Consider the following 23,577-nt stretch of genomic DNA (forward strand, 5'->3'; position numbering starts at 1 on the left):
TTGTTTTTATTTTATGTATTTTACGCAACTTTCATCTTAAGTTATTTTTGTCTTGTTAAATGTTTTGTTGTTTTTGTCCTGTATGTTTTGTTCCGTTGTCTTCATCTTGTTGCATCTTTTAAGTTGCTTTTGTTGTGCTTTACATCATTTTTGTCGTCTTACTTGTTACGTCACATATTTTACACTGTTTTCATCTTGCAGGGTTTGTTGTGTGTGAAACACACTGATGGATACTCACAGAATAATCTTCTCTATGTGTGTGTCTTGATGTTCAGAGGGTGGCGCACAGTGACGCAATAATATCAGTAATTCCCATCAAAAGCAGGGAGTAGAAAGTACATATATTTGTGTTAAAATGTCAGGAGAGAAAATAAAAAGTATAAAGTAAAAGTATAATAAAAAAACAGAAAAATACATGCTCCAGTAAAGCACAGATAGCTGAAAAATTTACTTCAATACTTCCCACCTCTGGTTAGATGCAGAGCTAAGTGTATCTCGAAAAAATCCTTTCATGTATTCAAAACAGCTCTTGTTTTAAAGTAATTTGTTGCTGAATTACACAAAGGTTTGATTTAATCTTTTGTTTTCCTAATAGGGTAAAGACATTTTCAACTTCAAATGAAATCGTTTCCTTTAAACACCCAAATGGTTATTATAAAACTTTCCCTTTGAGCAAAGAGCCAATTTAATTTTTGTTTTATTTAAATTTCGAAAACCCTTTATCACACGCACAAACAACTCATCAACCACCCAACCTACAAATAGTATAAACACAGATTTGAATTGAATGAACCGTTTGTCCTCCTGACAAAATCTAGAAAGCACGGCCGCGATGTCACAAGAGGACTGCAGAGGTCTTGGAACTTGGAAGTCTTATCTGGAAAGTCATGGAAATGTAATTGGGGCTAAACGGCAGGTTTACACCAGTGAGAGTGAGGTGCAGAAATCAACATCTTGCAGGAGGCATAAAAAAACCCCGTCCCTTTTCAGTCCTCCACTCCACCCGCCACAGCAGCAGCAACAAGGGGATGCAACGTGCAAAGAAACAGGAGACTCACATTTTCTCAAGCTGAAAGGTTGTTAATTAGTGTTCATCACACGTTCAGGGGGCGTCATTCGTAATTCTAAATTTAAAGATGTTGCCGTTGCTATTCTCGTGGATGTGTTAGAAAAGTATTTTTTCCAACAACAAAAGTGAGAGAGGAAAAGTTCTTTCAGTAGGTTGTGTAATGCCTCTATATGTTCTCATTTTCCATGTGTAATGTATTATTCAGTGTATCACTGGCACCCTAAGTTTGTGTTTTCCCTACGGCAAATTTGACACCTCGTGTTGTTTTGTTGACAGCTGTAATATCTGCTCTGTGTCTCGCTACCGCTTCCTGAAACATCCGTGCATATCACATTGTTTCAAATAACCACAGTGGAAGTGTATGAGTAGATCACACGAACCGCCTAACAACCCTAGAGCAAGATGTCAACGCCACATGAGTCCTGTAACCTCTTTTAAGATATTAATGTGGAAATTGAAAAATGGAGCGAACATTTTACAGCACCTCCTAGACAAACGTTAAATTCAATGTCGAGAGTTATTGGTTTGGGCTTTGGTTCCAGCCAACTTTGCTAATCACTAACTCTGTGATTTAGTAGCCGGTGGCGTCACCTCGAGGCCATGGACGCCGCTGCTGGTGGGACAGAGACACATGGACATTTTGGTTTCCAGCCGCTTCTTTCCACCGCCTGTGCCCACAAATAAAATTATGGCTCTGAACCAAAGATGCAGTGGTATAGACTTGGCTCCCCACAGTAACAGCTGGCCCATGTCTGGGGCATCACATTAGATGATGTCACTGATCTGACACTAATCATGTGTTTGGCGATTTGCTGGCAGTCCAGTCATCACATCCAGTTGCCTCGAGCAACACGTCACTGCGATGTCTCCTGATTGTTCCACAGCTCAGGGCTGAGGTCTTTGTTATTACATAACACAGTGAATGCAGTGTATGAAGAGAAAGATTATTTTTAACCTTCCCTAACCCGTAACCCAGGACACCTTACAACAGGCCTATTCAATTACTTTTTCAGAAGGGCCACATTCGAAAAAAGAACCAAGGGGCCACATTTCCAATGTCTGACCTGCAACGGTAGGAATTTAAACATGTTTAAAAAATGCACCTTTTATTATGCACAAGAGTACAGGAACAAACAATGTACCTTTGTAATCCTAGATTAGAAAATTGGTGTTTTAATAAACACAGTGTTGCATTGCACATCTTGTTTCATTCAATCTGACTCTCTGAAATTCTCTCTGCTTCAACAGCCTTAATTAAAAGTTTTTAAAATAAAGTAGACATAATCAATGAAAGGGCTAATTAGCCTGATAAAATGATGATCTTTTAACAACCATAAAACTAGAATGTTAGCAGGTTATTTACATGAAACCACAATGACGTGCTTTTTGTCATATTTATAAATGATAAATAAAAAGCTGGAGTGAAGTTTTTAAAGGGGCGGGTTACAATAGTTCTACTGAGTCCACAGTCATGCTAGTGGCACTGTGCAGCTGTACTTAGGCATAGCAAAGCTATGAGATAATGCTAACTTAGCTCATAATGACAGTCTTAATAAGCTGATGTTAAGCAGGTATGCTCTTTGGCATCATTACCATTACAGTGTTGCAAGCTGACATTTGAAGAAGTGGAAGCTCATTAGTTCATTAAGTTTTTAATAATAAAACTAAATATTGGACAAGTAAAAATTTGGACCTGATAATGGCCCTTGAGAGAAAGTCTGGGGATCACCACAGTTATTGCAATTATTCCTGAGGGAGGCGTGAACGTGTGCACCAAATTTCACTGCAGTTCATCCATGAGTTGTTAAGATATATCGAAACAATAATTGTGAACCTCACCCCAGGGCATCATTGAGTCATTAGGATATATACTCTGTGAACCATGAATGGCAGTCAGTATGTTGTGCTTGTCGATCTAGAGCTGAGACAATTCACAAAATAAGTAAAACTTTATTTACCTGACAGTGGTACTCATGGAAAAATCAAGACAGTGCCAAAGTCGATAGGATTCATCTCATACTAACTTTGGTGATGGATATCCCCCCCCCCCCCAACTACCATATATGCAATTTTAGCCATGTCACTAGCATGGCTGACATGTTTATGTCCCCTAGCATCCAAATATGTTATCATTTTTACCACGTTAAGACATTGTCGTTGTTAAGTGGTAAATATTTCTTTCACACCTCAGAGTTCAGTACAGCAAAGTGAAAACATGAAATATGCTTGATACATCACCAAAAATCTGAAAACTAATCAGTTCCTTTGGCCCATGGCCTCACTTTCCACCAAATCTCATTAAAAAGTTGATTTCGAGAGACAGGCAAGCAGACAAACTGGACTGAAAACATAACCATGTTGGCAGTTGTAATAACAGTGACATCAGGTAACCTGCGACCTTCATCACACTAGTAGCACAAACAGACTCTTCCTAACTTGAAGTCTTGAAACTTACATGATACATTCTGTGTGGTAATGTATGGAGGGTGCATCTGATGATAACTGCACCGGTGAGAATGAACTGGAAGTCCCAAAATTCATTGCACTGATGATGCACCATGTCCAAGCAGTGCTGCGGTCTCCAGCACGGAGCCAGTTGTAACAGCTGGAAATAGGACAGTTGCGTGTCTTGACTATGAAATGAATGCAGCCGTCTATTTCATCAGCCAGGAAGTGTGGCTGATGGGAAGAAAACACTATCCCTACGACAATTGTCAAAGAATTTCTTCTCAAAGACAAGTATTGATTGGACATTCCTGAGTATAATAACCAATTCTCGTCTCTTCAAGTCCATGACAGAACTTCACCTCCATCTCTGTCCCTGGACCCTGACCAAAGGAAAAAATCTGCAATATTTCTAATAAAGATGAATAAGACAGGAAATTGGAGCAGCATTTCAACAGGAATTGGTAAGAGCTAAGACATCATATATCATTGTGTTAATAATAATTTGCTTATTAATATTAATAGATAGAATGTACCATTCTGGATTTTTGAAAATGTACATGGGAGAAAATATAGAGTGTCTTAAAAGAAAACAGAGTGCAGTTAACTTGGAGATTACAAACACTTCCTCGAAGCCTTTCCTTCCAATTCCTGATATTGATTCTGATACCTGAAGTTTGCCTGTTGGCGGATACCAAATACCAATCCAGTACTAGTGTGTTTAAGAAAATCTCAGAGATCAATACACTTGGTAAATAGTCCATTTAGAAGTCCAATCCAGATCACAATCACAAAAGAAAGACAACTCAAAAAATCTACATTCCCGGTTCAGTACAATTATGTACAATATATACAGGTTTGCAGTGTTGGCCTTAGCTTTCCAGCTGGAAAAATTCTTAGTCCACTGCATTATTCCTCCTCCTGACACGGACTCCAGAGACCTTCTGTTTACCACGAGCTGGCTACAATAACGCAGACTTTGCAACACGATACGATGTTCAGGTAAAGCTGGCATACGGAGTGCTGCTGGGAAGTAGCTGGGTCCTGGTTCAGGCCTAATACATTATCTGGTATCAGATCATAAATTTTGCGTACTCACAATACCCAATGCTGCATTTTAGGTCGTATCGGAGGCATTTTCTGATATCTGTATACCACTCTAAACTTGTGAAAAGGTAGCAAACAAACAAACCTTATTTTCAGGTGATTATACACAAATGAAATCATACTCATGAATATTATATCCTATTTCTGCCACATCCTGCTGGTAATTCCCTGTAAATCCTACACACAAGACCTTTAAAGAAAATAACCGGCTTTTGTAAACAGCCCCAGCAACCCCTCGGTTACATTGTGGTCATTTTGCATTATGCGGCTGTAAAGAATTTAGCTCACTTATTTCCCCGGTAATAACAAGTCTTTTTAATAATCAGTCTCCAATTCTAATCTCCAAATAAACATTAATCTCCAATAAAGTCAAGCAGCTGCTTCCACTGGCAGTGTGAAAGGGTCCTGCACTACATTGTGTCGCAGGGATCATCTGGGTTCTCTCCACCCCCACCCCCCCCGTTCCTGTTTCTTCTGGCAGTGTTGCACTTGGTACTAACACAGACCTTCGCTGGCAGTCGGGTGTGCAGCCTGGGCTTGTGTGAGCTCAACCCTGACTGTCCCTCACACACCCTGGGGCTTTGTGAAAAATGAGACCATGGAGAATGAGATAATAACATTATGGAATGGGAGTGTGTGGATTTGCAGCGGCCTGGTGCGCGCAGGGATGTGTGTGCGTGCGCGTGTATAGCCTGCGCCGATCATAATTGTATCCTCCCATGTGTAAAAACTATCAATCAGGTTCACTTAATGTTGTGTCATTATGGGTAAATTAAAATTCCACAGTGATCGATAGGGTATTGACTGTCATATTATGTGTGCGCATAATGATTAATCCTTTTTAACTTGTTTCGTTCCCAATTTATTCTGGATATTAAGTTTTTGTTTGTGTGTCCAATGGGAAGCGACGAGATGGGCAGACTCTCAGTGTTTCTGAAAGCACGGCCAGATTACAAAATGGAAATGAGTTTACTGTTCACACCTGAATTAGCATTGTGTGTTGTCAGATAGCCTGATAAGACACTGAATGGCTCCCCTTGGACTGCTGTCTGTGATTCTGCAAGTTAGCTTATTCACACATGCCAGAGCTGCTGAAGGTCTCCCTCTACAACCCGGGACCGATAATTGTCATGAATCAGTGCAAATTACGTGTGTTATGAGAAAATATTGGCATGAGGACAGACCAGACAAAACAAAGCGACCAGAGAGAATATACCACATTTATAATTACACACTCATACTGAATGCATTTACAACGTTAACTCTGCCCTTTATTTTGTCATATAACATTTTTATGCCATAATAATGCACAATTCCAAAGAAAACAGCATTTTAAAAGTGCAGTTAAAACAGAACGGAGCCAAACTAAACAGTCAAGTACACAGCTAGCTACAGCAGGGCACACAACTAGCCTTGACAGAAGCCCCCTAACAGTTAAATAAATTGGTAAATATATACATTTCTGTGAAATAACATCTTGGTAAATTTGTTTGTGAGGCAAAAGTTAAATGCAGTCATGGAGAATAAAAACAGCTAAACTAGTGCTGGCTAACTAGCCTAATGTTAGCTTAACTGAGAAGCAGTATTGGCCAGATCAGTCAGATCATTGTACAATTTGGTGTGGTGAAGCTACTTTTAAATCCATTATTTAAACGTACTTGAGTAAATTAATTGACTATGTTATGCTAACTAACCTAATGTTAGCTGTTTTTGCGGTATAGTAGTAAGTACAAATAGACATAACCTGAAGGAATTACATCTGACTCATCTGTTACTGTTTACCCAATCAGCTTAAAAGCTTTGAACCCTTTTTTCTCATAACTTCAGCTTTTCGGGGTAAAACTGTTTAGTCAAAAACATGCTAACTACAGTGCATGCTGTATGAATAATGCAGCGAGCTAAATTTAACACTGTTAAAACCCTGCCTGTGCATTAGGTTTTGCTATAATGCAGGGCGACAATCGTTTTATGACTCACTTTTTATTTTTATGTTTTAATAGCAGCAATCAGTTACAAATGCAAATCCTCATTTTTGGGCTTTTGCAGTTTATCATTTCTAATGTGGCGACGCAGAATTTATGCACTGCCTTTGACAGCAGTATGATTTTGTTTTCAAAACCTCAATTTTGTGCCAAATCACGGGCTGTCAATCGGTTTTCGTTCCATACAGTTTCACTAGAGCCTTATAATGATGTGTTTGAAAATCCTTCTGGCTTTATTACAAAGTGCTGTTCATTTGAGAGAGGTAGGCACCGAGACAGCATGGAAAGAGTGTACTCCTGTGAGTGTGTGTGTGGAGTTCTTTGTTTCTGTGGGTTCTGTGTAATTATGCACGTGACGCAGACATAGAAAGTGAAACTGAGTGAGGCAGACAGATAATCTCTACCTGCCTTTCAGCCTATACGCTGCCTTGTAAGTGCTTCCTTATTTCTCATTAGGAGTTAAGCACGAGAGGAATTAGCGACACTGAGTGAAAGCTATGCCGGCTTTAATAATATTGCTGATCCAATTTAACAAGACCGGATTATGTTAATATAATCATAATGCACCCAACTCAACATAGCCTCACTGAACGTCCGCCTTGTAAATTACCTGTTCCAGCTCAGTAATTAATATGGTTCAGAGAGTGATGACATGAGCGACACTGATATAGTTCATCATCTCTTCGGAGAAGAATTTCATCTTTTTCTGTAATTCTGTTACACTACTTCTGCATGTCCAAATAATTTGCATTGGCGAGGATGAGTTCGTTGATTTAATGAGATGGGGGGACTGGGGGCGGTTGCAACAAATTAAAACTATTAGAGATGCACCAATACAATTTTTTTTTTTTTTTCAGATCAAGTGCAAGAACAAGTTCCTACATTTGGGTACTTTGGCACAAAAATGTAAGTACTTGACAATGCCATGACAGTTCTTACAATGACTTTTAAACTTTTGTTTTATTCTCATCAGATGTTCATCACTTTCTGAATTTAACAAATTGTTGTTGCTGTGTCCCGCTGCTAACATTAGCAAACTCCTTGAACTCCGTGTTCTGGTTGTTTTTTAGATGATTTATCAAATTGTTTGTGTTGAAGGAACTACTTTTTGTTTTTTGGAATCGGGTGTGGTGGTAGTAGAATAGTTTTATGTTGTGTGGTCTGTTTTGATATGGCTTTGTTTGCAACACATTGGTGCAACCATCCCCACTCCATCAGCCACCAGAGAACATCATGACAGAATGTGTTAGCAAGACACATTAACTAAGACACATGCTAAACATGTCAACAAAGTCAGTTTTCATTAATTCATTAAAAAGGTCAGAACAGTATGACTGAAATATGAATAAAACAACTTCTCTGCCTCCAAAACAAGTTTTTCTCACTGAATTCAGCAGCAGATATTGAATGTCTTCTGTCTTTCTGATGTGGAGAGGGTCTAACAGAGCATGTGCAGTTTGAGTATCATCATGCATGTTTTTTTTATCAGAGTAATAAGACTTGTTGCAGCTGTCCTCTGTTGCAACCATCCCCAGTCTACCCTACGTTTGTGCAAATCTTTGTACTAAGATGGCTAAATGTATATTACTTTCCTCTTGGTGTATGATTGATGATGTCTTTTATAAATGTGAAAGGTTATTCGCTATTGAACAAACTGTTCAATACTGTGAGGTGTTTAATTGTGTGCATGACACAGAGGGAGACTGTGAGAGAGAGCTCACAATGTGCACATGAAACAATAGAAAACAGAAGAGCAAAAGCGATTCCACTGATAGAAAAGATGAAAATAGCGGGATAAAAATAGATAACACGCTATGTTTACGGTGGAAATCTAGGGGGAGGAATAAAATGTGGGAAAGATTATTCACTGCCGTTGACTGTGCAGTGTCAGCTTGTTATTCTTGCATACGGTATCTTGATTTCTTTTCTTTGCCTGCCATCTTTCAAGTGAGGTGATTATCATGCCAAGGCAAAGAGGAAAGTTTGAGAGCGAGGGAATAAAATAAGTGCGAGGTAGCTGTACGGTAACAAGATAACTAATTAATGATTGCAGCGTAATGCTGCAGTGACACAAGTGACGGCCTCTCCACATCGCTGAAATGCTATGGGGATGCTATGAATGACTCTGGCAGCTTTGCAGTTACATAATGTTATTTAAACAAGCACCACGTGAAATAAAAGAGTGTGACTGCAAATATAAACAGCTCTGAAATTGTTACCCAACTGTGACATTGCAGCCATTTTTGTCAGTTATGTAGAACACAGAATGTTTCATTTTAAGGTCATGTGTTTTGACTGTAAAAGACACTAAAGTAACTTTGTTTTTGGTCAATGAATTATTCTGAAATTCTATCCTCAAATGTGCTTTGGGGATTTATATCACCCGATGCAATGGTACTGCAGTTTTTTGTGTTTTTAACTATATAGCGAGACCTAAACATACATATGATACTGCATAAACCCAGATTGTGTTTCATAAAAGTATATATTTTTTTTATTATTTTCAAATTTCTCAAATTCTGTGTGTCTGCACATGGCAACTACGTCACTGTTATGGTGCCAAAAGTGAAAGATTGTGTTTATGGATAATAAGATATGTTCAAGCTATGATTGGAGATGGGCAACTAAAAGTACTTGGTTAAGGTTATGGAAAGATAGTGGTCAGGGATTTCCAGAAAGGTCAATCTCCAGTAGTTATCAGACTATTCAGTATAAATATGTGGGAAATCTGGATTAGTTGTGGATTGCAAAAACCAATAGATGATGATGTGTCTTGTTGCATATTTACTGAGCTACTGCAACTGTTAAGAAATGAACAAAACAATACATTCAGCTGAGCCATTACCGCGATGCTCCTCCTGAGCAATTTGTAATTTGGCTTTGTCTCCTGAAGGTGATAATAGTGATGAGATTACAGTTCTGTGTCTTGTAAACACAGCAGTTCATTAACCTACCCATATGTCTCAAGCTCGACTCCAATCCCACGGTCACTGTTCCACACTTAACCCCAAAGGGCAGCCCTTTAGCAGGGCCTGTGGACACCGGAGGCCCTGAGCAAACACAAACCCTACAGTAATTTCCCTGTTTTGACCTGCAGGAATGCACATGTCAGAGCAGAAAAAAAAGAACTACACAACAAAAAAAAAAAAAAAAATCAGCCTGGCTCAAATCTCCCTTCTGGCTTCAGGCCTTAATCTGTAACAAGGGACAGTTGAGGACACCTCCTCTCCTGTATTTACAAACCTGGATTGTCCATATGGCAGGCCACAAAGGACTAATTAACACAAGTTTCTATTTTGGTGTCGGTCAAGAAAGCAAAAGTAGTATTGCACAGGGACACGGAGGAGCAGCTTTGTGTGTACATAGAGCTCTGCAGGGTAAATACAATGCAGCCTCTACAGATCCATGCTGTGCTGCCTCTAACTGCGGTGCAGTGACGCTTGCTGCACTGCTAAAGGTAATTAAGGAGAAGAAACAATTTAATACATCAGGCTACAAGCCCATAATTAGCTGTATTGTGTGAAAGACTGCTGGTTGTAAATGCTTTTTTTCTGAACAATACTGTAAATACCAAGCAAAATGTGAATATCAGGGTTAAGCATGACTTAAAACTGTTAGAGCACATTCACTCTTGTCCTTGATCGAATGTTATCTAAACTAACTCTGTGAATGAGCAATTCTGAATTCAACTTTTGTTGGATGGCTTGCCTTTTCTACCCATAGTCTCTTCTGCGATAGAGAAAAACAGTGGCACTCTGAAACAAGACTTTAAAATAGAGATGCACTTTTTTATTTTGATATCTAAACTTTGATATGTGCTGATACCGCTGCTATATTTGTACCTGTACTCTTTTTTTCTTGATGATAATTATTTGTTGTTGTTCTTCTTCTTATTATCATTATTATTAGTAGTAGTAGTAGCAGTAGTAGTAGTATTAGTTGTGAAAAGATGTTGATACACATCCAGTCAGAGTTTTCACCAGCTGGAAAGTTTATTTAGTTTGTGTAATGTAAATTACATAATGTAGTTTGGTATTTCATGTTCCAGAATGCAAACATTACTTCATGTTAGTAATTGTTACACCTTGAGTGAGGTGGCAAGAACATTTCTTCAGTCCAGCTGTATATCCAATTATACCACTGAAATGCGTTCTTATTACAGTATATGCTGAGGTAGAGTAAATATGAAAAGTGCTACTCAGCTGTCAAGTTTTTTCAAATAGATAGTGGCATTGTGGAATTTAGATTGCAATGTGGATCAGTGATACGAGTCCAATGCCTAATGCCAATATTGGTCCCTGTTACTGATAGTGGATTGGATTGGTCCAATCTCTGCTCCAATCAGGTCAAACTTATTTTTTTCTCTTAGTTGGCAAAGTTGAGCAATGGTTATACGGGGACTTTTAAATGTAGGGTCAACTGAGGAAGACTGAATATGAAACAATTCTTTGAAGGTATTTTATGGCTTGTCGATACAGGTGGCTTCTGTGCAACTGACAAAACAGATGGTTTTTATTTTAATCAATCCAGCTGTCTACACAGACCGTGCAACATGTGCAATTGAAGTGCAAATTTAGGCTTCAAGTCTATTTTTCCCATTTTTCATGCATAACTACAGTGAGTGTGTATTGCACTCTGAGTGCAGCAAAAAATGTGGGTGACCTTCACAACAGTACTATGCCTTAAAACATTCTGTCTAGACACTGACATGACTGAAGCTGTTGATGTGCTGCTTTCACTATACAGCCTTTGTAGACAAGGTGTCATAGTTTGAGTTTTCTTCAGTCTGGACTGAGGTCCATGGTAAAAAATAGAGAATAATAATAAATAATACAAAAAGGACATCTGTCAACTGATCTAATCTGGCACTCCTTTGTAAAAAGTTCCTGCGTAACTTCATAAACAATCATAAGCCATGTTTCCATGCTAAGTACCAGTCTTAGTCTCAGGATGTACTTTTCAGGAAACTAAAGGTTCCTTCAGCCTGCTGTTGTCTGTATTGCCACCACAGTCTTAAGACCCTCAAAGATTAGGCACATTTAAAGCATCAGCTGTTTTTGCACAGCCTGGACTTGATTGGTTGATCTGCTTTCTGTAACTCCATGTTGATGTGCCCATGAAATAGTGGCTGAAATATCATGATCCGAGTACTTGACCAATCAGAAATGTTCAAGTGCTGTAAAGTTCAAAGTTCCTGCATGCTATTTGATTTTGTTAATCTGATTATTTGCTTTTTTTTTTTTAGGGGATTCATGTTTGATGTTTCTTTATTTGATCAGGGACAATGCACTGCTGAAGGATGCCATCACTTAACTTGGGTCCTACATAGATATTCATTCATTCAGTCTTGATTACAGAATCAAGGTCCAGATAAAAGACATTACATATTATAAAGTCTGCACAATAATTAGCTAAAGAATACCCCTGTGTGAAAGTCTTCTTTGTGGTTTATACTGTGTTCACTTGGTGCAAATGCAAATTTTATTTAAACAAATTACCACATACTTTACTCAGGAAATTTGGTTAATATTATCCTAGCATGGGAGCACTGGTTTCTTTTGGGGGCATATAATGTACTGTCATGTGCAGTCTGCTGTGTGCTCTGTGCCTGATGAGAGCTTAGAAGTGTCAGACTGCATACCAAATGTACAGAAGGCATATAGTTGGTGGGGTTCGCTGGGGACCAAGATCCAATTTTTGCCCCAAGCTCCCCCCCAGTAGGTTAATCCTGCCATGATCATGACCCTGTGACTGAGCAAAAATTTGGTTTTGGCTTTCAAGTTCAGACCTGATTTCATGATACATGTACTTCATACAATGTGAATCCTTAGCTTCTAGCTGAACAATATATTTTGAATGCAAAGTTTGCCGTGATATTCTTGAAAACTATTAGGCATATGCCTTTCCATTAGATTCCTCCACAAACCTCAATTGCCACAAAAACCAAATTAATTTCTGTCACTTTGCATCTGTCAAAACATTGTTAATCAAACCAGTGACAATAACATAATGTGTTGGAATCCTGTGCCATGATGTAGATGCAGAGTATAGATCTGAGCAGGCTATGAACACAGCCTGTCTCCGCTCAGACACCCACAAAACATGCCACTCGATTACTAACATCCAGTCTGTACTGTATGTGACAGTGCCAGACTGGCAGATGGGTTGGCCGCCCAACGACCTCTGACATTCCACCTTCAGAGAAGCAAGGCCATGGATTCTGTCCAGTGGTCTTCATCACTCTCAAATGTTCTGCCAAAATGGAGGCCGGACGCTTGAGCCAGCTTGGGCCAGATGCTGTCTCAAAGGAGACCATATGACTTCAGCTGATATCCCAGCAGATTTTCGTGGTTGCACAATAATTTTAAGGCACAACGCTGCAAACAGTTATGAGCCTTAAAAACAGCAGCATATTAGCGGCATCTCTCTTGAAGATGTAGAAAGTATCATATCAGCATGATCTTCGTTTCGTGAATTATGGTTCGATTTAGAATAAAGTAGATGACAGAGTAGGGTATGAGGCTGCTGTGTGATCGACAGGTCATTCTCAGTGAGTCCATGCAGTGCAACACGTAGGGCTCAAGAAACTCAAATCAAACTGTCAAGCTAGACCATGCTGTTCAAATTATAATCAGGATTTTGTTACTGCATTGCCTATTTCTCACCTAAAATGTTTTAGCATGCTGTTTAGCTATAATACAAGATTGCCACAAGACAGATGTCACAGGTTGCTATGGTTACGGCCAAGCATCCAGACTTTTGTATGACCTTTAGGCTTTGCTTTGCGTATTTACCCTGCATTGTTCTTACTAAAGGTCCCATGTTGTGGGATGTGTTGCTACTCAGTCCGACTAACCAAGACCAAGGACAACAAAGCCTTGGTTTATATGCACATACTAAGAGGAACATTGTCTTGAAGTTGAAAGTTTTACATGCGTGACATACCAGACCTGGATTTTCACATGATGTGATAACACAAACAACACACTTTTGTACTTGAGAGACAAGCTCTTAGCACAAATTGTCTCATCAACATGAGAAAAAAGGATGATGTAGAATCAAGTAGATTCCCTGATTGTTTCTCAACCAAGTTTTGTTGTGGCTCTACCCTTAATCAGCCTATTGTGTCAGTCGTTTGACTGCCTTTGTTCATTTAATGACCAAACCCTGATACACAATAGGAAATTTCATTTCTGAAGAGCAGGCTAATTAACGCTGCTTATTAGAGAGATATCAACACGGGAATAACAATAGAAAAGGGAAGGCTAGAGGGGTTCGGGTGGGATGCATGCTGTGACATATCAGAGGTTTCACACATGAGTTGAAACTTAGCATAAAAGGGGTGTCAAAACTGAAAGCAAGAGAGAGTAAATTTAAAAAGCACTGGAGGTTATTCTAACACAATATTAAGTCCTTGCTGAAAACAATGACTCTAATTTAGGAACAAATGTAGTCAGTGTAGGGAAATGGCACCTGCCTTGAGGCAAGGTGTCACTAGTCCTGAGGACTTATAGGCTTTATATTTTGAGCAGCAAGCTTTGATGCTCACAATGCATTTATTCTAGCGTGTTAATGACAGAAACATAGCGATATGTAACAATTTTTCTGTGCCTCATCACCGGCACTTCTACTGCTACTGTGTACTTCTCAAGCAACACAAGAGGTGAATGTAATTTTTGTAGTGCGTCTGATTCGTGTCCAACAACATGCTGTCATGTTGGTCCGTGGAAGACTGAGCCACTTGCTCAAGCAAACAAGGCTTTGATTGACATTCAGCTTAATGTAGGAATGCAACACATGGAGGATCTGGTAAACACGCTTTTCTTCCAATGTTGGAATAGAGTGGCTTACCGGGGTGGTTAGGTTGGTGTGGCAATGGAGGTTGTTATTAGTGGGAGAGAGAGAAAAAAACAACACCTTCTTGACACAGACATAGTTGCTGATATTGCCTTGTGATTTTTCTCCAAATGTAAAAAAAAAATACTTTTTTATTTTACCATGTCCGACAATTCCCATGCTTAAAGGGATTACGTAATGTGAGGTTGTATGAGCTTCTTATCCGTAGTCGGTGTATTACCTACAGCAGATGGCAGTCGACACACCCCCAGTTTGGGGAAGCAGCAGTAGTGCAGGTGTAGGAAGCTAAACCATGAACTGCTGTGGTCAAGGCAAACTGGATTTTAGCCACCTAAAAACATCTATATCAGTTTAAGTGTAGGCTATATTTAGAATATTTCCACCGTTTTACCTTGCTGTCAGACAACCATTTCTGATGAGAAACCGCTGTTATATAAGGCAAATATCGCTCTCTCTAAAGCGACCAGACTTCACTGGTGAAGTCAATAACACAGCTGATCTACTACTGCCTCCACTGGTTATTTAGTTTGTGTTACTGTTATTTAAAATAAATGAGATGAGAACAGGTAGATAGGTTGTAAGGTTGGGTAGATGATCAATATTATATCGATATGAGACTATAAATTGTCTTAGATTTTGGATATCATGATATGGCACAAGTGTTGTCTTTTCCTGGTTTTAAAGGCACCGTTACAGTAAAGTGATGTAATCTTCTAAACTTACCAGACTGTTCTATCTGTTCTATTATTTGCCTTTACTTACATCCACATTAGTGATGATTATTATCAAAAATCTCATTGTGCCATTATTTTGTGAAAACACCAGTATTGCATTGCATCGCATTGTATTGCATTACATTGCATCATATAATATAATAATAAACAGATATTCTTCCCATTGCTCTGTATTATTAGAAAAAAGTCAGTTCCATGATTACCTCAGCAAAGTTAAAAAGGTCATATCTACTTTAAGGTATGTGGTCAAAAATATTCCAATATTTCATTTCACCCTTTGGTCAATTTTGCCTAAAATCAAAAATCAAATATCCTGATATTTTTGACTAAACATCTTGATATTACAACAGTATTGTAGGGATGACTACTAGTGCTTTCACGAAATGTGATTTTTGATAATTATCATTAATAATGTGGATATAATGACTAAGTGGGTAAATAATAGAACAGCTAGAACAGTCTAGTAAGTTCAGAAAATTACATCACTTTGCTGTAATGCAGCCTTTAAAACCAGGAAAACACAACACTTGTGCCAAATCATGATCCAAAATCGAAGACAATATCTAGTCTCATGTCATGATATTGATATAACATTGATATAAAGCCCAGCACTAATAGTTGGGTTCTGTACGTAGATGGACAGATATGTCTAGGGGAGCTGCAGAGCTTTGAAAATGCATAAAACAGATCAAACATGAAGCACGAGATCTCAAATTGGGCGCCCACTGCCCCTCAGCACACACTGAAAACACACACTCCTTGTCCTGTGAAGTGAGCATCTGATGCTTGGCTGCAGAACCGCTCATAGAACAGGAAGGCAGGAAAAGAGAGAAAGGACACCTTAATGTGCCATCACCATATGCTGTTAGCTACTGACGGATGCCGCTCTCCCCAGGCACCGGAGCAACTTATCGCGTTTGCTGGTGACACCGCCGCCGCTGATAAAGTTAAAGATAAGCCATCTGTTCGTAACAGCAGCCCAGCTTCACTCACAGGGATATGGGCGCCCAAGTGTACACAGACCTGTGTGGTGTGCAAATTACTGCTGCATGTCATCTTTAAAGCATCTGTATGTGCATACTATGGGTAGTCGCACGTGCGATCATCTGCCATGATGAGTGATTATTATGAAAATATCAGAAATTGCCAATCAAAAATAAGAGGCAGGGAGTGACAGGCCCTGCTAACATAATACAGTGTAAGCAGATTTCTGAAATGCTGGCAGTAAAAATGAACACTTGGTGGATCTGTCACTCAAGTCTAATTACTGTAGAATGTATGCAAAGTCACGCTAACAAGCTATCAGTCACATTTCTTATTAACGACGTACCCCAGCAGTAGCGGGTCTTTAAGAAACAGAGGGAGAAAAAAAAAATCAACATACAGCAACTTTAAGCTGCCTCGAGAGCTTTTGATAATGCCAGGAGGCTTTTGACACATGCTTGAGAAACTCACCATTAGCGAAATGGCCCGTTACCCAGAGGGCACAGCTAAAAGAAAGAAAGCGCTACACATTAAGACCCACCACAGGAACAAGCCATGGTTGTTCTTTAATGGTTTGGGGTTATGACTGCTCACTTGCTCTCGATACAAGCATCCCTATGAGAGCTGTGAACTTGAGAGCATTGCTATAAAATATATTCTTTTACATACACCTTTTGACTCGTGCATTGTCTCTTTAGAGAGTAGGAGGACAACAAAAAAGGATTTAAAGTTCTCAAGCTGACTGACTAAACTGTAACAGATGGATATATATTAAGGTAGTAATTTCTTCATAATATGTATTTCTGTATTTATTATTTTACAGCAAAAATATAATTAACATAAACCTTTTGAAGAACTTCTCATATGACCAGAGTATCAGTGCGACAGTATCAACACACAATCTGTTATTTCAGTTTTCCATTCATTTTTCATTCAAACTTGATATTACTTTATGTAATGCTTTATATAGTATTTGATCTATGGTTGAAATGAGTTGTTTCCACCTGCTTCCTCCTCCCCAGACTCCAGGAAGCTCAGGCAGGCTGCAGGAGCACAAGACGAGTTTAACATTGTAATTTCACAATAACAAGCGGCGGTGAGTCCTGCATTGTAAGATAATCAACTGTCAGTTGTGTTTCAATTAAAGCTAAGCCTGTCGTCATGAAAACAAAAGCCCACTTCTCTGAAAAAACACAGCTGGAGTTGAGCGACTGCCTGCCTTTGCCCTGCCAGACTCCGTTAACATATTGCTAATCATGCTAAACATCCACTCCTTCTGAAAACACTAGCTTGGCAAACATTAGACATTGATTTGAACTCTAATGAACGTAAAATGGGCATAACACAAATTACAGCCAGAGTTAAAATTTCAAAGGAGGTCACTGCGGCTGTAGTTTTTGTTGCCAGAGAAGAAAGCATGTCAACTGAGCATCTTTCCTTAATATCTGATGACATATCATGGTCATATTACTACATATTATTACAGTAAACATGTAACTCAGTATGTAGTTACTGCATTTTGACTTTGTAAGGCAGTACACACGAAAACAGAAATCATAGATAAAGCAGAGTTATCAAAAAACATATGATTCTAATTAAGCATTTGTTCTGGGTATTCTGAGCAGTATATAGCAGCACTTTTCCAGGGCATGAGAAACCCAGATGGAGGCTTGAAAGTGTTGTATTATCCATGAATAGCATTGTTCTCGTCCTCTGAGAGATGAATAAACCAAGCCCATTTCAGACGAAACCACTCCTGAGTATTACAAAGCGACCAGCGCTTTGGATACTGTCCGGGCTGGCCTTTTATAATACCAAGCACAGATCTACTTTTAGACTTCAACAGCGTAATGGTATTTGCTTAACTAAGCAGCCAGAAATCACTCTCTTCTCTGCCAGTGTCATATCACTGATCAAGTGTGGCTCAGTTCCTGTCTGAGAGGAGGGCTGCCAGACATAATGCAATAATAACTGGTGCACAGCTTGTCTAAGAGAACCAAGGTCCTATTTCACTGCTGACGATACTGGGATGAACTCTTTGTGCTCTTTCTCTCTGATTCTCCCTCTCCTTACCAGCTCGGAAGCCCTTGAGCTTCCGAACGCATAATGAGCCAATTGTAATTCCTCGCCTATAGCTTTGTATTGAAGAGCGTATGAAAAAACACTGGACATTTTTACTCCAAGTCAAAAGACTGGGCTTCAAGGATTATCTTCAGGCAGTAACATGCCTTCAAATTTGAGTTATTCTGTAACGGTGCAAACATGTATACAACAGCCAGCGCCATGTTTTAAGTGCAGGATAGGAGAAAAAGTGTCCAAAAATCCCAGCACATGCATAAATTCAGATATTCATCTCTTCTTTCATCAGCAGCACAGAAGAATCTGGATGCAAATTGAGTTTAGTGTTAATTAATAGATACTGAATGCCTGGAAATAGGCATCAAATTTGAGTTAAATGAACAAGGCTATTCCACAGCACTTACTGACTGCGCCTGCAATGGCCACTGCTATCATATGATAAACATCTTTCAAGCGTCCATTATCTAGACATTATTTAAAGCTTTCACTGTAACAGGTGGCTTTAATGTAATGTGAATTGCTGACCTTGAAAGAAGGCAAATGCATCAACGAGATGTGATATGTTAAAAATCTAACAGCTTTTAGTCTCGACAAAGAGCACTCCTCTTATCCGACATAGTGGACGTGAACCTGCGCTGCTCCCCCACAGATGCCTAGTGTGATGTTTGACAGATTTCTCCCTCTCCAGCTAGGCTCACAGTAAATGTCCATCTGGCAGCTTCCCATGGGTACTTATTATTCTCAGCTAGCCAGGGGTTTTCTGTTTCCGAGCAGTCAGCCAGTGCCTGCCTCAAAGAGTTGAGAGCCGGACCAGAACTGCTTGCAGATGCTCTGCCGGGTAGCCAAACTGTGTTAGTGTAGTGGCATGGCACTGGGTTTTCAATTACACAATGAGGTGGCAGCCTCCCAAAACTGTCCAAACATGGAAAGTCAAGTGCGTTGACAAACTATGTATCTGAGACAAATTGTTGGCCAAGTAAGTAACATCAAGGTATGCCAGTTTTCTCATTTGCCCAACACACTTGCTTCACTTTGGAGATGAGATGATTGATTTTCCCCTTATGAACAGATGCTCAGAGCCGTGGGGAGCGTTGAGAGGTCCCGCTGTCCTGGTCTGAGGCCCTGCTAAGGTGGATTCAATCATGCAGTTGACCTCTATCACACGTCGTCTTCACACTGGGTTCGTTTGTCTCAACCAGAGTTCAGTTGCTCCTCATTTCACCAAGCCTGCTGGTCTGCTGCCGGTCTTGTTTACTGTTGACACTACTACTGTTGATTGTGCTGCAAAGTGATTTGCAGGAAGTGATTGCTGCCATGTTGATGTATGTAGAAAAAAAGTAATGTGCATCTAGTGGGAGAACTGAAGACAGCATGACCCTTACAGACCAAAAAGCAGGAGGCCAGCCTTTAGGAATTATGAACAGGAGGACAACATTTTTCAGTTGGCCACTCATCTACTCTAACACTAGCAGGTTGCAATATAATTGCATTATAATGGCAAACCAGCAGTTTTTTTTAATTTTACCATCTTATAATTATTTAAATGGGTCAGGTTTGGAATTCAAATTTGTCCTTGTTATATATAGTGTTGCCTGAAATATGTGTTTGGACTATTGGTTCATTTCTTATCCCATTTCCCAGAATTCCCGGAGTAATGTGCTTCTTAAAATGTCTAATTTCAGGGAAAATATTAATCCCCCGTGCCAACGTTATTTAAAGGTTAAGACTTCTAGCTACTTATATTTGCTAGTCTGTCTAGCTCCTCATCTTTTACCTTGCCCTTCGACTGCCCCTAACTGTAGCTGTAAAGAAGAAGTCTCTTCCAAGATAAAAAAAAAAGTTTCTGGTATCAATCCAGAATTGATTGTTTCCTGCTGTCAGACATTATATATTTCACATTTTATTGCTAACAAGTGAGTAATGCCACCAGGCATTCTTCTTCCTATGAAAGTACAGATCGTGTTCTAACTTCACAGGAGCAGTCCAACAAATTCTTTTGGTTGAGCATCTTGGTATATATCTTGGTTCAGAATTTTTACACATAAAAGCTTGTGGATTTAGACTGAACTGCAGGTGTGAAAGTGCCTTACTTCTCCTGAGCCTCCATAAGAAGAGGGTAGGAGTATAAGTTAACATGCCATGCCACTGAAGTTAACCATAACATAGAGTAGTATAAAGTGACAAAAGATTAGAGGATCCCTGTGGAGGTTTCTCAAGTTATCCCCTGAGAACAGGACATCCAAGACTATGACACAGTCAGTGTCCACAGTGCCAGGGGTTTTATGTTGACACGTGGAGTTGGGGGCAGCGGAAGGGTTCACAGCTTAACATATGAGATATTTCCACACACTCACTACAGTGTGGAAACAGACACCATCCGTGCTATGCTTGTTTAAGTCAACACTGCCGGCGTATTCTTTGAACAATCTGGGCCATTTGATTCTCATTTGAATAAAATTCAAATTGAAGGCGCAGAGCACACAATCCGCTTGCCAGAAAAAGCCACCATTGTGTATTCTCATGCACACATGTGGGAAAACGGGATGGGTGAGGATTGCAGAGCATTGCATACCTTACTGAGCAAACAGCAGCATCTTGGTGCTGCTTCGACTTCTCCCCCCATCTGACTCTCTTCCATATTTATGCATTCACATCACTCCCAAAGACACATGACAACTCAAACATGACTCTCACTCTTGAGAACAGTGCTATGAAAAATGAAATGACTCTTACCTAGTGTGGAGTAGTTGGTCACATCTGTAAGCGGGCCATTGGGGAAAAGAGGGAGCAGGGGGAAGGAGGGGGGGTGGGGATGAGAGAGAAAAGAAACGTCAGCAAATTACAATGTACAGCAAGCTAAACTTCAATGCAGGCTGTAGCTGTCACCAGCTCCCCTGAAAAATGATGGTGTCCCAGCATTGCAAAGCATTGGGGGTTAAGAATAGTCCCTGTCAAGAGGGGGACATCATTTATTAATCGAGGGACATGAAACGTCTGCGATAGTTTCCCTAGAGGATCCGAAGTTTGCACAACTTGCATTAATATTTGTCAGTGTTTCAAGATTTTGAGGGTGGAGAGGATGTAAGCAGAACCCTAATCTATTACACTATAAAAAAAAAAAGAAAGTTGAGAAAACGCATAATTTCAAGGCAATTGCCTTCACTAGATTTTTGAGTTCTGCATCCAACTCAAACCAAATTTTTCCTGACCCACACTGTGAAATGAGGGCTCCGAAAGGGTTCTTCCTGAAAGGCTGACATTTTAAGCAGAACCATATGCTTATGAGGAACCCTTTTTTGAAGTAGGGATTAGTCAAAGGTTCTGTGTAAGACTAAATGTTCCACTGAGAGCCCTTTTCATCCAAAGAACCCTTATTGGAAGAAAGAGTTCTTTGAGGATTGTTGAAGTTCTTAAAGACCTCTTGTCCCACAATATATTTCAGATAAAACCCTTGGAATATAAAAGGGGTCTTGGTGGGACTCCCTGGATGGGTAATAGCTCTGCTCCGAATGCTCTCGGGAGGAACCTTTTTATAGTACAAGGGTTTTATCTAGAACCCATGTGCTAACTAGCTCAAGAACCCTTCATTGAGCTAGTTAGCACACTACTTTCTAAGAGTGTATAATCTTTTGTTGAGATGATTTACTTTTCTTCTTTAGATAAACTCAGATCTTTGAGGTTTTGAAACTCCCCAAAATTGAGTTTACTCAACAGTCTTTGATACAATTTTTTTGGAGGTTTCTATCACTCTAATGGTTCAAGTTTATCTCAAGACAAAAAAAAAGAAAATTATCTCAACAAAAGATTATTATTTTGCAAAACTTTTGCAAAACTTAAGAGTTTCAGTTTGGCTCAAAACTCTGACATCTATCGAAGTAAGTTGTCTTAAATTTAGATTTTCCTCAGCTTTTTTGCTTTTACAGTGTACCAACAAGTCTTTGCCTTATTTTGCACCAGTGTAACATAACCATTGAAACAAATGTGCTTGCACAAACATTACACCAAGGTGTCCCCCTCTCTCCATATGTCTCTGAGGTAATTTAGTAGCCCTCAGATATCGCTCACCCCGTGTGCTTCGACCTTTGCTACATTTCCCCGAGCTTGTTAGTTTGACAGCACACGTCCAGGTTTCCAAACAGCATAATAAAGTGACAGTCCTGCACTGCTCAGAAAGACTTTAGGCTGGCCCCAGCACAAACAACGAACCAGTACAGTAAAAAAAAACAACAACATTTAGCCACATTTTCACTGTGTCACTGCTACCTGACATTCATGTCTCCAAAGATTTATAGAAAGGGATATTATAAGACCTGTACTCTCATGTACTGACTCTCTGGCAGCCGAGGAAATATATACTAGATTTCCATTACAGCACGTTTTTTTTTTTTTTTTACAATTAAAGTGGTCCCTCTACGAATGTACTTTTCTAAAGTACAGTTTTGCTTTCTTGTAAATGTGCAATAAAACAAGAAAATGGAGTGAAGTGACAATAACTGCGTGTACTGTGAGGGAAATACTATGGACTCGGGGCTAATTCTGAGTTGCCATTGCTTACAGTGCAGTCTAGTTGTGTTGCTAAGCAGAATTTGCTGGTAATATGATTTATCACCGATGATGTCTATCCCCCCCTGCATTCATTTACATTTTTGGTGTGCATGCAACAAAATCCCAAGGGGATCGACGATGGGGGGGAATGCGATTACAATATCTGTTTTCCACGTGAGAACAAATCTATTTCCTGGCAGCGAGGAGGGGAAAGACTGGGGTTCAATCTCTGGGACACTCATTACCATTCTATCTGACACACATTCACAGTCACTGCTACTGTTGTTGCTAAACAGAGAGCTCAGCTGAGGACCTTGAAGCTTCATACCGGGAAAATTGGACCCAGGGGAGTGGGGAGGGTGGGGGGGTGGCAGGGACTGATGTCAGACTTCAAGAGGCACTGGAAGCACCTGGGGTTTCAATGACATTAGCATCAGTGTTGTTTGGTAGAGAGGAGTGAGAGACGGAGACACTTGAAGGGACAGTAATGAAAGAAAACAGTATAAATGGAAAGGAGACGAGTGGGATGTGTCGAAATTTTGAATGTGATGCATTCTGGTATAAAGTGTAAATACCAGAGAAACATGGAGACTGGAAAAACACACCAAAATATGTATTACTTAAAATTCCACACTAGAAATCATGGTTCCAAGAGGGTTGAAGTTCTACCCAGAGCAATTTGTTTGTTCTTTAAATCCTTGAAGTACACTTTCCTCATGAGTTCTTTGTACCAAAATCTAGAATGCTCGGGTGCGTTCTAGATGCAACCCTTGGA

At 39.7% G+C, this 23,577-nt stretch overlaps 1 long non-coding RNA gene across 1 annotated transcript in view; it reads right to left on the minus strand.

Annotated features, from left to right (window-relative positions):
* Positions 1–23,577, minus strand: part of LOC146305594 (uncharacterized) — a 217,652-nt gene that overhangs the window by 51,740 nt on the left and 142,335 nt on the right. The window contains exon 4 of the long non-coding RNA XR_014769133.1: positions 20,991–21,014. This is a non-coding gene — a long non-coding RNA (uncharacterized LOC146305594). The remainder of the gene's footprint in view (positions 1–20,990; positions 21,015–23,577) is intronic.

The sequence above is a fragment of the Lutjanus erythropterus genome, chromosome 23 (genome assembly GCF_056507025.1).
Source record: "Lutjanus erythropterus isolate fLutEry1 chromosome 23, fLutEry1.hap2, whole genome shotgun sequence".
Taxonomy (NCBI): Eukaryota; Metazoa; Chordata; class Actinopteri; order Lutjaniformes; family Lutjanidae; genus Lutjanus; species Lutjanus erythropterus.